This window comes from Drosophila grimshawi, unplaced genomic scaffold (genome assembly GCF_018153295.1).
Source record: "Drosophila grimshawi isolate 15287-2541.00 unplaced genomic scaffold, ASM1815329v1 contig_1377, whole genome shotgun sequence".
NCBI classification, from domain to species: Eukaryota; Metazoa; Arthropoda; class Insecta; order Diptera; family Drosophilidae; genus Drosophila; species Drosophila grimshawi.
Genome location: NW_025062900.1, coordinates 5,611,634 through 5,625,562, shown reverse-complemented (window position 1 = coordinate 5,625,562; position 13,929 = coordinate 5,611,634).

Genomic DNA, 13,929 nt, shown 5'->3' with positions numbered 1-13,929 from the left:
CAAAATAAACAATAATTTTAAATGTCGAGCAAATATTTTCTCTCTAATTTCGGCTTCAAATGCCAACTAACCACTGTGCCTTAACTAACTGTCTATAAGAAGAAGAAAAGACATTAATTTGCATTAGCCCATTGCATCATAATCATTATTAAATTATTCTACAGCTAATTATAAAATTTGTTGAACTGAATCGAAGGCAATCATCAGTTAACTCAAACTCAAAACTCAACTTGGCTCCTTTTGTTTTTTTTTTTCTGTTGCATTTGTTCTTTTTATTTAGTTTGGTTCGACGCTTCTCTTGTTGCATGCACTTTTTTCTATGGAAGTGTAACAAAAGCGGAGCGTTAAGCTCCAATTGGATTTGGCGCATATATTTTTCGTTATTTTATTTTTTTTTTGCTGTTGTGTTTTTTCTTTTGCAACGTACGCGTCAGCGAAATCTTATCGCTTCTGCCGCCGCTGCTCTGCTGCTGCTGCTACAGCAGAATATTGTGTTTATTTGTACACAGCCTGCTGCCGCTGCCTCAGTCGACGCCGCTGCTGCTGCTGCTGAACGAATCGACGAACAGTTCCTGCTTCTGGTTTAGCTATACACACACAAACAAGCACACACGAAAAAAGCTCTCTGAAATCTCTTCTGGGCACACCTGATCATGCCTTTCCCCCACCCCACCCTCCATCGCTGCACCCTTTACGTAGAGCAAAGATTTTCGTCAATAAATTTGATTATATGTGTGTGTGTGCGTTTTTATTTATTTAACATGTTCGACTCTCCTCCAATTAGCGAAAAACGAAACAAATCGTAGAAATATGTCGACACACACACAAATACACTCACATGTACGTTAACCAATACTACAAAAATAAACAGACATCTTTCCAGTTCAAGCAGCGATTTTTTTTATGGATTTCTAGCTGTTTGTTGTATGCAGAGAGCCGTTAACTTTCCTGGTTCTGTCTGTCTATCTGTCAGTCTGTCTGTGTGTCGGTTTGTATGTGTCTGTGGGGCAGCAAAAAGCCAAGCGTAAATACAATAAATTAAATTCACTTCCGCATTGCGCGCTCCACAAAACGACGTAACGGGTGAGTGTGTGTGGCAACGTAAGAGACGGTGCGACGCGAGGCGACGCTTTAACGTAAGAGCAGCAAGAGCGAAAAGTGTACGGAAGCAAAAGCAAAAGAGAGCGGCAACGACGACGTCGACGACGATCTGTCGGGTCAGCAGCATGGCAATTGGGGAAACACACACACACAATCGAATATATATATGTGTTGTGTGTGTATGCTAGAGCAAACAGGTATAAAAAGTGTTCATCGCAGCAGCAGGTAGAAGAGGAAGAAGAAAAAGGCGAAGGCATCATCAACAGCAGCAGCAGCCTAATAAACGAAAGAGGAAGAAAATGCCCAAGTAACAGTCATATAATAATGTAAAGTAAAGCATTGTGTTGTGACTCTTGCTCTTTTGCTCTCTTCTCTCTTTTTAATAAAAGGGCTGCTCAATATATGTATGGCAATGTGTGTGCGTATGTGTGTGTGCATTGAGGCTGGGCTGCTGTCTCAGCAATCTTTCTTCTTCTGATTCGTCTGCTTCTGCTTCTTCTTTTTGTTTTTATTTAGTACTCAACGATCTTTTTGAGTCACACTCGCCGCAAGTGCATTGAGAATGAGTCGCATTTGTCTTTTGCTTTTGCTCTTTTTACAGCTGCTGGCTGCTGCTTCTTTTGTACTTTTTGTTACTATTTATTTTATTTGTTTTTGCTCTTACGCCGATGACTTTTAGTTGTTTCAACTTGCATGCGGAAGTAGCGCGCATAGCAATTGCATTTGCTGGCTGCTTCTTGTTGTTGTTGTTTTAGTTTTCTTACTGCGTGTTGTTATCGCTCACACAGAGCGCAAATGTAGCCATTGTTGTTATTGCTCTGTGCTGTGTGCTATGTGCTGTGCTATATTGATGTTTTGCAATGTCTACATACACACACACAAACACACGCACGTATTGTGTGAACATTACACAGCTTGGCAGCCACTTGTGTGCAGCCAGCAACAACAACAACAGTAACGACCCATTTTTTGGTGAACAAAATCCCACACTAACCTGAATTTCCCCATAAAATATTATAGTGGCCTCTTACAGGTTCCCCCCCCCCCCCCCCCCCACACACAAATATATTATGTTGTTATTGTTGTTGTTGCTGCATCAAATTCGCAACTGAAGAAAGCATGTGTGTGAGTGTGTGTGTGTGTGTGTGTGTAATCGTCGTCTATCTTTCAGCTCTGTTTGGTCGCTTGAAATGATCGTGCGAATTTCGCATAAAGCTTTGCTCACTTTTGCAGCTTATTGCTTATTGGCGCCCATTAAACGGGCAATAAGGGTGCTATAATAATTGCAGAAATTTATATAAGATAACACCTGATAGTTTATAGCAATTGTTAAGCAAAACAAACAACATTTATATCAAGAATTTGGAGTGTTTCAATAGCGATTATCACTCAAATATGCAGCTACTATCTGTCTTATAAATAAAATGTACTTTTTAAAAAAAAAAAAACACTCAATTCCTGCAATTCTGCACTTGTGTTGTTTTTTATGGTGTGGTAAACTTGTGTTAGCATTGTTAAAATTTTTGCTATAATGGTTTGATTACTTTCGATTACGATAAACTTGAGATGCTATAGTTTATTGAAGATGCTAAGCTTATACCTTTGCCATTACCAATTACACAATGGCATCAATCACTTTTCACCATGAATTGATCATTTTCCCAGCCTCATAAATGCAATTCAGTTAAGACGCGACTCGACAAGCGATCTGTTGCCATGGCCCAGACAGAGAGAAAGAGAGAGGGAGAGAGAGACGAGGCAAGAAAATGGTAAAAAGTTACCTGTTGTGTGAATTATGTTACGAACGTAACGTGTTTCAAAATATAGGAAGTCTTGCTTGACTTATACCGCTGCCACCGACAACACAACAACTGCAACTACAACAACTAAACAATAATAACAACAGCAACAACATCGACTAAATGGCTTTTGGGGTTCAGCTTGGTGTATCTTGGTGGAGCTGGCTTTAACGGTGCCTCGATGTTGTTGTTGTTGCCTATTATCTAACTGCGCCAAAGAGAAAGAAAGAAACGAAATGTACACAAAAACGAGAAAAGAAACGGCAAGCAATAATGCACAAGAAGTAACAGTGCATGACTATCAGAATACCCTGTAAATTACAATGAATTTCAAATATGTGTTTTGCTGACTCCATTATCAGCAAATGACTTTATTAATTTAAAATAGCTAATATTAATATTATTGGAATAAATGTGATATATATGTTATATCTATTGTGCACCATTCTAAGCCCCTCTTCCATCAACTCAAATTCTTAAACGAATCTTAAAAAGTTGTAAACTACTATACAGAAAAATGTTCTATATAAAAAATTAAAATGAGTTTTACGCTTAAAAAACTATTTTGAATTAATTTTATCTCTTACAAATAACTAGAAAACAAATAAATTGATGTTCATCCTTCAAAACTCAGTTATAAACTCTAAAAATGGTCGTGGAAACTTGAAATGAGTATAATTTTTTGGGAATAAGAATAAAATAATAAGAAAATTTGATCTGATTAGTATATTAAGAAAACATGATCTGAATATTATATTAATGTTACAATAAAACGATCTCAAGGATAGCTCCGATCCAGTATTTTTCTATCATGGCTCATTTTAGCAACTCTCTCTCTGTCTGCCTGTTACACACATTTGCCTTAGTTCATTATACCCTTTCTAGCCATTTATTTTTGTGATGGGTACAAGAAAAGAGCAAACCGCAAACGAAGTTTTCTTTGGCGTGTTGCATTTTGCCATTTTCTTCTTGTTTGTCTGTGGCACATTTTTATTTTCCTTTAGTGGAGTATGTGGCACACATACGAACGAAGGAGCCACAAGCTGCAACGATCTACCGGCAAAGGGGGTGGGGCAAGGGGCACTGTGTGGCCAAGTGGCAAGAAGTGGAGTAGACTAGTGTTGTAAAAAATAAAAGAGTCGCTGCTGCTTTTGTTGTTGTTGCTGTTGTTGTCGATGCAACACAATTAGGTAATTTTCTTTCTATTCAGCTGGACAAGTGCGGCGAGGGGTTGGTGGGTGGCAAAGGTGGGTAGGTGGGGTAGTTGTAAGTTAGAGCCGCGTTGCGTGGTTAGACGTAACAGTTTTTCTTTTCTTTTTTTTGGGTGCAACACTCAAACTAAAAACTGATGCCGTAATGCCAAAAAAAAAAAAGGAAGTTGACTGTCACCGGACTATGGCCTATATCTCTAACTCCCCTCTCTTTCCCTCACTCCTCCCCTCTCTGTCTTTTTCTGGAGTGAATGCAACTAGTTTTGAGTGGCAGTTAAATTTTCAAGTACCGTTCCAAGTCAGCCGGAAGAAGATCAGTCTCTGCCGCTGTCACTGTCTCTGTTGTCATATATTGCTCTCTTAATGCTTATCAGTTCAACTAACTGTAAAAACTCAAGACTACCTAAGCTGCAACTTACCTGTTGCAACAATGCGACACTCTATTCACTGTTCTCGGTTCAACTTGGTTGGTGGTCCTCCTCCCTCCTACCTCGTCTCTCACACACACAAACCCATTAATTGTTTCAGCTCGAGTGGTGTGTGCTGTGTGACCTCCTTATCGCAAATGCCCCGCGACCCGATCCGACCCCTGCCACGCCCCTGGACCGCCTCGGCATACCCGCTGACCGCAACGAATTGAACAATGAATACGGCAAAAATGTGCTGTTTTGTTGCTGTTTTTCGTTGGAAAAATCTTAAGCGCTGTGCCCAGAGCGGAAGGAAGCGGGCGACTTAATACTTGAGTTTTTCTTTGTGTGGACAACAACACAAACAGATTCAAGTTGAGCTCTCTGCCCTTGAGTCCCTGAGTACTCATCCGACCCGAACCCTCTTGATGCGAACCGTGGGCGGTCCTTCAAAAAAATGGTGCTTTCAAGAAATATAGTTAAATATTTCACCAGACAAACGTCCCGGCATAATTCTGATTTCAACAAGTCGGCAATATATTATTATTTATGATTATAACATTGTGATTTCTATACAGAAATTTATGACTTTACAAAATGCCATATTTCATAGAAACATGTTTGACAAAAATTCGAATTTTTGAAAACTGCGATTTTAATCGCTTTATAAATGAAATACCACAATAAATAAACAATTGAGATTGCTCCAGTTCAGGCAGCTCGACGTTGAGATACCCCAAACCAAACGTAATTAAATTTTTTGAATATGAAAGTGCAATTTTCTTCCGATCTTAATTACATTTTTACAGATGATCAGTATTAATTCAATGTTTATCACTCTTTATCAGACATTTCTTAACTTTAAAATTATACATTTTGTAACTGTCGGAAATCGATATACGCTAAGCGTGGAAGTTATCGATCACATCAGATTACGTTGGGTAAACGTTAACTTTTATTCTCAAATCTCATTCAATCTCAGCCAGTTGTACATGACTAAATCGCCTCGTCTACCAATAAAAAATAAAATAAAAATAAATATATATATATATATATATATATAATATAAATTTTGCGAGCAGAGAATCTTTCTTCTGCCTGATATATGCCCATGCACAACTGTAATATACCCTTTATTTCGCAGCGTATAAAGGGCTTCTTCATAGTTATGCAAAATCTTGATTAGCTTTCCAATAATAATTATTATTAGAATTATGCTATTTTTAAAATGGAGAAAATTTTCCGAGAAAGCCAAAATAATTTTTACAATGTTATGCATAAAATATATTTATGTTTCCAGTTTTTTTTTTTTTTTTGGCAATGGCAAATCGTTCATAAATCAATTTGATTTTGGCGCCCGATACCAATTGATAAGAGCGTAAGCGTTACTCCACCTATCAATACACACACACACATGTTTGTGTATGTGTGTGCGTGTGTGTGTGTGTGTGTGTGTGTGTGTGTGTGTGTGTGTGTGTGTGTGTGTGTGTGTGTGTGTGTGCGTAATCGCTACAATGTGCGATAAGCAAGTCAAGTGGAAATGCTGCAAAGCGAACACGGAACGAATATTATTTGTGGAACAACAGAGACAGATAGACAACGAGAGAAAGAGACAGAGAGTGTGTGCGAGCGAGAGATAGAGTGTGGAGGGGGGTAGGGATGAGGGAAAAGAGGTGCTGCTTGCACCGGTAGGAGTATATCGCTGCCATAGAAGGTGTTTATTTTTGGGAGGACGGTCGTAAAAGAAGAAAGTGAAGAGAGCGGGGAGTGTAAAGGGGGAGTGGGAAAAGCACAACCGGAAATGACGCCAGTTGGTATTTGTTCTACACTCGCGGGAGTCTAACGGGGTGGACGATGGGGGGGGGGGAGTGGGGGTTGTCTGTGTGTGGGTTCTTTAAATGATACGAACTAATCAGAAACGGAATTATTATTTTTTTTTTCGCTTTTATTGTTGGTTTTGTTTTGTTTTTGTTTTGGAATCTTCAATAACCATAACTTATGTGTATTTGTTTATATTGCGCACCACACGCAAATTTTCAATTATTTTTATTACTTTTAAATTGTTTATTTATAGATCGGCCGCCCAAAAAGCGCTAAAAACCCAAAAAAAAAAACCAAAAATCGAAGAGAAGGCATACAAGCAATTCTTTTAATCATATCGCAGTTCACAAGTGGAACTTGTATTATTTTGATATTGGTCCGGCCAATTGTAGAGCTACAAACAACACACAGATTTGGCAACACACACACGCGCACACACACACAACCAGGAAGCAATCAAAAATATGACCACTTGAAAAAAAAAGAACAACAAAAGCAGAAACAGAAACTAGTGCACGTAATCATTTCAAATATCAGCATTTTCTGATCAATTTCATCAGGTTTATTTGGTATTATGACTATGTCAGGGACATTTTCAGCTTTATTAAGGACAACGAAATCCATAAATGAAATATATACATACATATATATAATGACTAAAGCTTGATTGCGTCACAAGTTTTGACTGATTAGCGCAAATATTTGACTATGACTTAGATAAGTTAAAGGCGTTAAGTTAATTTAAATTTTGACAAAACAAAAAGGCGGGCATTTTTTCTTTTGGAAAGGGGCACAAACAAAAGAGGAACGTATCGAAATGTTGTTTATTGATAAGAGATAACGGGTTTCAAAGGTTCATCCAGTAGTCATTTTGCACAAGTTTCAAATTTTATGTTTAATTTGAACTTGAATTTTTATTTATCATAATAATTATATGCCTAATCAGTATGACAAGAAGAGTTTGAATCTTTGTCCATGTGTATAAGCTACACACTTGAAATTTGCACTACAATCCCTCATATACTGTCGATAACTGTCCCTGATCGATACAAATCGATTGCCGATCACAATAAAAGACACAATTGTGAAGATATCGATATAGGCTGCCCATTGCTATAGAATATAACCTGACCTATTATTATTATTGATTAGAACCCTTAGGGGGTCGTAGATGTCGTCCCGTAACGCGTCACCAACTTAGCGACAGAATGATTAGACCCCCAGCCATCCCCCCTCCTCGTCCAGGGTATCAGAGTGACAGTCTGTAATCTGTGACTTGGACTACGCGCCACATGTGTACGTCATATGCGGATGCAGTTCTCGATTGCAGCTGTTTCTAGGCAGTCAGTCCGTGCAACTGAAACTGATTTGTTCATTGCACTTACAACAATTGTGGATGTTGTTATTATTATAATAATATTAGTGCATTTCCACATTTGTGTATAGCTGATAGCAGCACTTAATAATAAATCAAAAGGCGACTATCTCCACAGAGAGAGACAGAGACAGAGACAGAGAGAAAGGAGTGTTAATACAAATTAACAGTTAAAGTCGAGTGCATTCATTAAAAGCACAAACAGCAACAACAATAATCACAATAATAATGATGATAATTACATGAGAAGGGAGACGAGAGGGCTTACAAATGATAAGCAGTGAATAATGCCTATAGGGACAATGGCCAAAGTGTTGAACTTATGTCCAAAGTGGAATGCCAGAACGTGGCCAACAAACAGCACCAGCTAATGAGATAAACAAGAAGAAAAAGATGCACAATAAACAACCGCAAGTCGTTGCAACTATTGTCTCTATTAGAGAGTCATCAGGCGCAAACTCTTCAGCTCCGCTCCGCTCTCTCCTGCATCGTTGCATCGTTTGGCTAAGTTGAAGTTTTTTGCCGCAACGCCTGCAGCGACGTGTTTGTCTCATTTGGCATCTGCTAATTATGAATTTGGGCGACAATAGGAAACAGTGGCACTTGCACTTCTGCTTCTTATTCACCTCATCTTTTAGCTAACATCTTGTTCTGCTTCTTGTTCATCTCATCTTGTAGACAAGCCTTTTTTGCATTTGCGCTCCTTAACCACATTTTTGCTACGTGATGTTCGTGTTAATTTTGTTGTTTGTTTTAATTTGTGTTTGCTTTACTTGGAAATTATAACATAATCTGTGTGTCGCCTCAGCTGCACTCAGCAAAATATACATATCCATATAAATATATGTAAATTTGTTTCTTGGAATGTAAGGAGAATGTTTTATTGAATACATACAAAGAATAAGAATTACTCCATTATTAGTTGAAAAAGATTTATCTTTTAAATATGCGTAGAATAACAATTACTTAATTCTTAGTTAAAAATAGATTTTTGTTAATACATATATATTCTGGTTTCAAACAAATTTTTTAAATATACATTGAATAACAAATTCTTGGTTCTTAGCTGCAAGAATATTTATAAAAAAAAACATTTGCTAAAGCAACTTTTTTTTGTTGAGTGTACGTCAGCCAAGTTCTCATCCACATTTCCACGTTTCCCCATCCGTATCAAGCACCCATCACCCCTTCTCCACACTCTTTGTGTCTACGTTTGAGCTTCTTGGCAATTGACTCGGGGCTATTGTTGTTGTTGTTTTATATTGTATTGTTGTTGTAGCTGTTGCTGTTGTTGCTTTTATTATATATGTATATATATATATATATATATATGTGTATCATTTGACACTTGGAATTGATGTTGCGGCATTCGCTTGAATTTTTTACTTATGACAAATGTCATCAAAATGTAGAAATTTTAGAGCTAAACCCCCCAAAGTTGTTGGCAAATAATATTAATAACTAGACTCAAAACTAACACTAACAATATCTACAGCTACTGAGTGTGTGTGTGTGTGTGTGTGTATGAATCAGGTAAATAGTCTTTCCAAAATATGTGTAAATTGTGTTTAATAATAACGAAAGCATGAGAGATCTTTTAATAAAGCTAATTAACTTGAGTAGCACTTGTGAATGGCAATTCAGTCTGAGAAGTAATATTGTTTGTTTATGTAAATTAATGTTATAAACTTTGGTTGAAATTCGTAGTTTTTTTTTTAATTTACTAACTGTTTTTATAAAGTAAAATTAACGGAAACACAAAAGCCACAAATTATATCGGAAACATTGATTACTTGCTGTGCTTGCAAAAAATTTTAAATAATTCAAAACATTTTATTAACTATGAATAAAAAGTTCATCATTATTTATATTTTTTTCCCAGCTCATAATGTAGACTATATAAGACTCGGTACTTCCAGGTAAAATTTCAAATTTATGGACGACATACAACTCTGTATTTCAAGTAAAATTTCAATTCAATGACTTGTTGCAAACCAAAGCAAAGATCTGTGTTAAAGATAATATTTGAAAGTTTGGTGAAGATTGTTCACACTTATAGACTCATACTTTCTACACAGTGATTACTTCCGAAAATGGTGAGTTTGTAGAAAAGAGCATATTTAATGAAGATTGATTGCTCTTATATAGTCATAATTTCTGGGAAGTGATTACTTCCGACAGAAGAGAATGTTATCTAAAAAGAGAGATGTGGCCTTATAAACTTTAGTGGAGTGGAATATTAACCACAGAATATATTCTGCTCTAATCTTTTGATATCGTCTCAGCTAATCTATTAAAATTTGTGAATAATTGATAAGATTTTAAGACTGCAAGTTTCTTCAGCAAGAATCAAAATCTTTTCTAAAATATGAGCACAACTTGCAACTCCAACTTGCTACAGCAAGCCTCCAATAATATTTCTAAAAAGATCGCAATCTGTTGATCTGTGTGTTGTAAGACATTAACGTTTGTATAAACCAATTCCTTATCGTTTGGCATTGCGTATGTGGAGCATAAATGGTGCTGTTTTATGACAAATGTTATTCGATGTATTTGTAATGATTGTGTTTCCATTTAATCAATAATTCATGTCTAACTCTTATCGCATGTCAAGACAATGCACGGTAATTTACTTCCCCTTGTTTCTAATATATCTATATATGTGTGTGTATATATTTTAACTATATGTACTATAGTACTATAAAACAGGTGTTTTTATTGCTGTTTTTTTTTTTTTTTTTTTTTTTAGTGTGTTTCTTGCAATTTCCTGCAACTGCTGCTATCATAACAAATAGTGGCATCTTTGAGAATTTTTCAAATGCCTTGTTTGGTTTTCTGTTCTTGTTGTTTGTTGGTGCTGTTCAACTTCCTTTTCGCATTATCTGAGGAAGTGACTCGATCCAATTATTTGAATTTTTTTCCACAAATGAAACGATTGCTGTTAATCTAGCCAGAACATAAAAGACATTCAAAAAAACCTGTGCAGCAATATAGAATCTGAAACTCATCTATATACCCTAACCGTAAGCTCAAGCATAACTAACTACCCTACACACACACACACACACAGCAAACACACTCCGCCCACAGTAGTTGACTCCTCTATATAGTCAGCAGGCAGCTTGCATGACTTGATTGTGATTATAGATGTCGTTGTTGTCGTTGTTGTTTCGGTTCCACGTCGCCGTCTCTCTGCCTTTTTGTACATCCGCTTCCGCATTTATTAAGTGTCTTTCCAGCGACGCGCAAAATGTTCCACGACGCTCGGCTTAGAACGTTTTTACAATTCAGGTTTTCAAGCCAGCCCAGTCAGATAGTCAGCCCGGCCAGTCAGTTAGCTAGCCAGCTAGCCAGCTATATTTGCGGCTTGTTGCCATTTAGCTTCTTTTTTTCTTTTTTTTTGCTTCTTTCGCATACCCTTTAATCATTAATAGTGCTAATAAAGGGTGTGATAAAGCTGTAAAATCAAAATGGAATATAGATTATGTCTTTGTTGAACTCTATAAAATATACATATATATGTATATATGTATATAGTACGCAACTTTTTATCTTTCTGGCTCTGATTTCCATCTGCAAATTATTCGAATTTTTAAAACTATCCTGACAATCCCAAAGACTTACTAAACTCAAGACGACTTTGCATATTGAATGCATTCTTATTTTTCAATATTTCATGAAGATTGTATCATAAATACAAATGTTATTGAAAAATATACTTCAATCTATAGCTGGCTTTAGAAAACTATAATAATAGTTAGGCCTGTATAAAAATCGTATTCTAAAACCAACAACTAGTCTTCATATAAATTTCAAACATTAAAAGATAACATAAAATATAATATTATTAGATAACATATGAAAATAGCGAAAGAATCTTTTGGCAGAAGATTGAATTTTAGTTTGGATGATACTTAAAGATGCAGTATTTATGAGAAAATAATATAAACAATGATTGCTAAAGTAGACTATGTACGACTTGAGATTTCATGATCTTTTTAAATAAATTAATGTTCAATAAGTTGTGATAAATGAAAATCAAAGGAAACTAAATATGTTAACAGAGACTGTTAACTAGTTGAGTTGAGTCCTGAGTTGAGTTTTTGTTACAGGATATCTATAAGGCTGGCACACTTAACTAGCGGGCACTTGCCTTTATGCTTCTTCTTCTTGCTGTGTTTGTTGCTGTTGTTTCGAGAGCTTTTTGCATTGCTCTCTGTAATTAAGATGCGAGGCGCGATCGTCGTCGACGACGAGCAAAACGAGCAGTGATCAGTGATCAAGCCAAAGTTCTTGCCACGTTCGACTGGCCAGCAGAATACATATATACATATATATATATATATGTGAGAAGGGGGAGGTAGGAGGGAATGGGATGTTGGTTAGCTCAGACTCCATGCATGCCCAGATGTGAGCAATGTGTGTGTTGCTTGATTACTAGCGCAAATACTAACTACCGGTTTACCAGATACAGAACCAGATATAGATAGCTTGGATAGCTTGCTCTTGACTCGGATTGGCATGACTTGGTTTTGGTTTTGGTTTTGGTTTTCGCTTCGGATCGGTTTGATTTGGCTCCGTTTGGCGCTTGGCCTGACTTGGTTCGGCTGGATGTTGGCTATGAGCACATCCGTGCTGTGTGTGCTTTGATCTAATTGCCCATTTGCGGTGTTACAGGAAGCTGACTTGCTTGTCAAGATCAATTGGTTTGCTGGCTGGGCACCAAACAACCAACAAGAGGGTGAAGCAAATTGCTTTTTCTTGATCGCTGGTACAGGAAGTCAAGTCCAAAGACAAACCAAATAATAAAAAAAAAAAACATCGAGGGTATCTACAGGGGGGGGAGAGAGGTTAGTTGGGGTATCTGTTGGTCTGTATCTGTAAGTCAGTATCTGTGGCGTATCTATGAGTTACTCTTGTTATCTTATCTACGCATATTTGTTATAAACTTACTGAAAAATGAAAACTCAAGCAAATCGTAAACATTTCGTAATACATATAAGCATTATAGTGGAAGTGTGGCCTACACACACACACACACACACACACACAGACTTGCATACACACATGACAACAACGGAACATGTTGTATCGGGGTCTCTTGTCTATATCTTTGTACGCTATCAAAGCGTCGACAGACAACAAGTAATCCTAGTTTACAAATATCATCACCAGCACCTTGTACACACACACACACATACACGCACACACACACATACACTACCTGTATGTGTGTGACAAGTGTTGTGTTATTTTATTTTCTTCAATGTGTTTTTTTGTCGCTTATCAAAAATCTGTTTGATGGACTAGGTTCAGGGGCGTGTTCTTTTTTTATTTTATTTTTTATTTTTGCTTCCCCTGATTATGCATTATATATCGTCGGATAGTAAAAATAGATTGCACCTGTAAAGAAATACCCTAGAATCCTAGAGTCTTAGTAAGATTTGGTAAAATGTAACATTTAATAACAGTCTTTTCAACTATTTATATAATTTTTCTTTACAAACTTTACAGTTGCGTTTATCTTTATGATGGCAAACGTTTAGATAAAATCGTATCAGATTCAAATAGCTAGTTCATAGTGGCAACAATCTGACCACAATTGTTTATCTTAATATAAAAAAAAATCTATTATTTTAACAATATTTTGTTTACGTTTTAAAGACAACAATTTTTTGATGCTTTAATACTTTATGAAAATTCTTTGTTGACTTCAGTTGGTTTAAAATTTATAATATATCATAGCAACAATAAGGAAAACAGTTTTCTTTTTAATAAATAAGCCATTTTAATTCGTATAGATATGTTAATAACTATTTCTTAACTCGTTTAACTGTCAGAATAATTAACTGTTCTTATTGGTTGCAATGGAATTTTTTAAAGAATTTCTATTTTATTCTCTTTACAAAATATTTACCCAATTGATCCTGGTTGCGTTGAGTATTCAGCCATTTATGTCAGCAGTGGTCTTCCAAACACGGAAGCAATGCTTATAAGTAAACTCGGCACAATTGAATCGTACTGACCTGAACCTTAACCCGACCCCAACACACACACACACACATGGATGTCTGTTTATGATGCTTGCCAGCTTGCCTTATTAGTTTAGACTAGACTAGGCTGTTGTCAGGCGGCGGGGTGGATAGCGTATAAAGGGGGAAGTTGTTTCCAACAAGAAGAGCAAGTGCGAGAAAATCGCACAAAACTTGGAAACA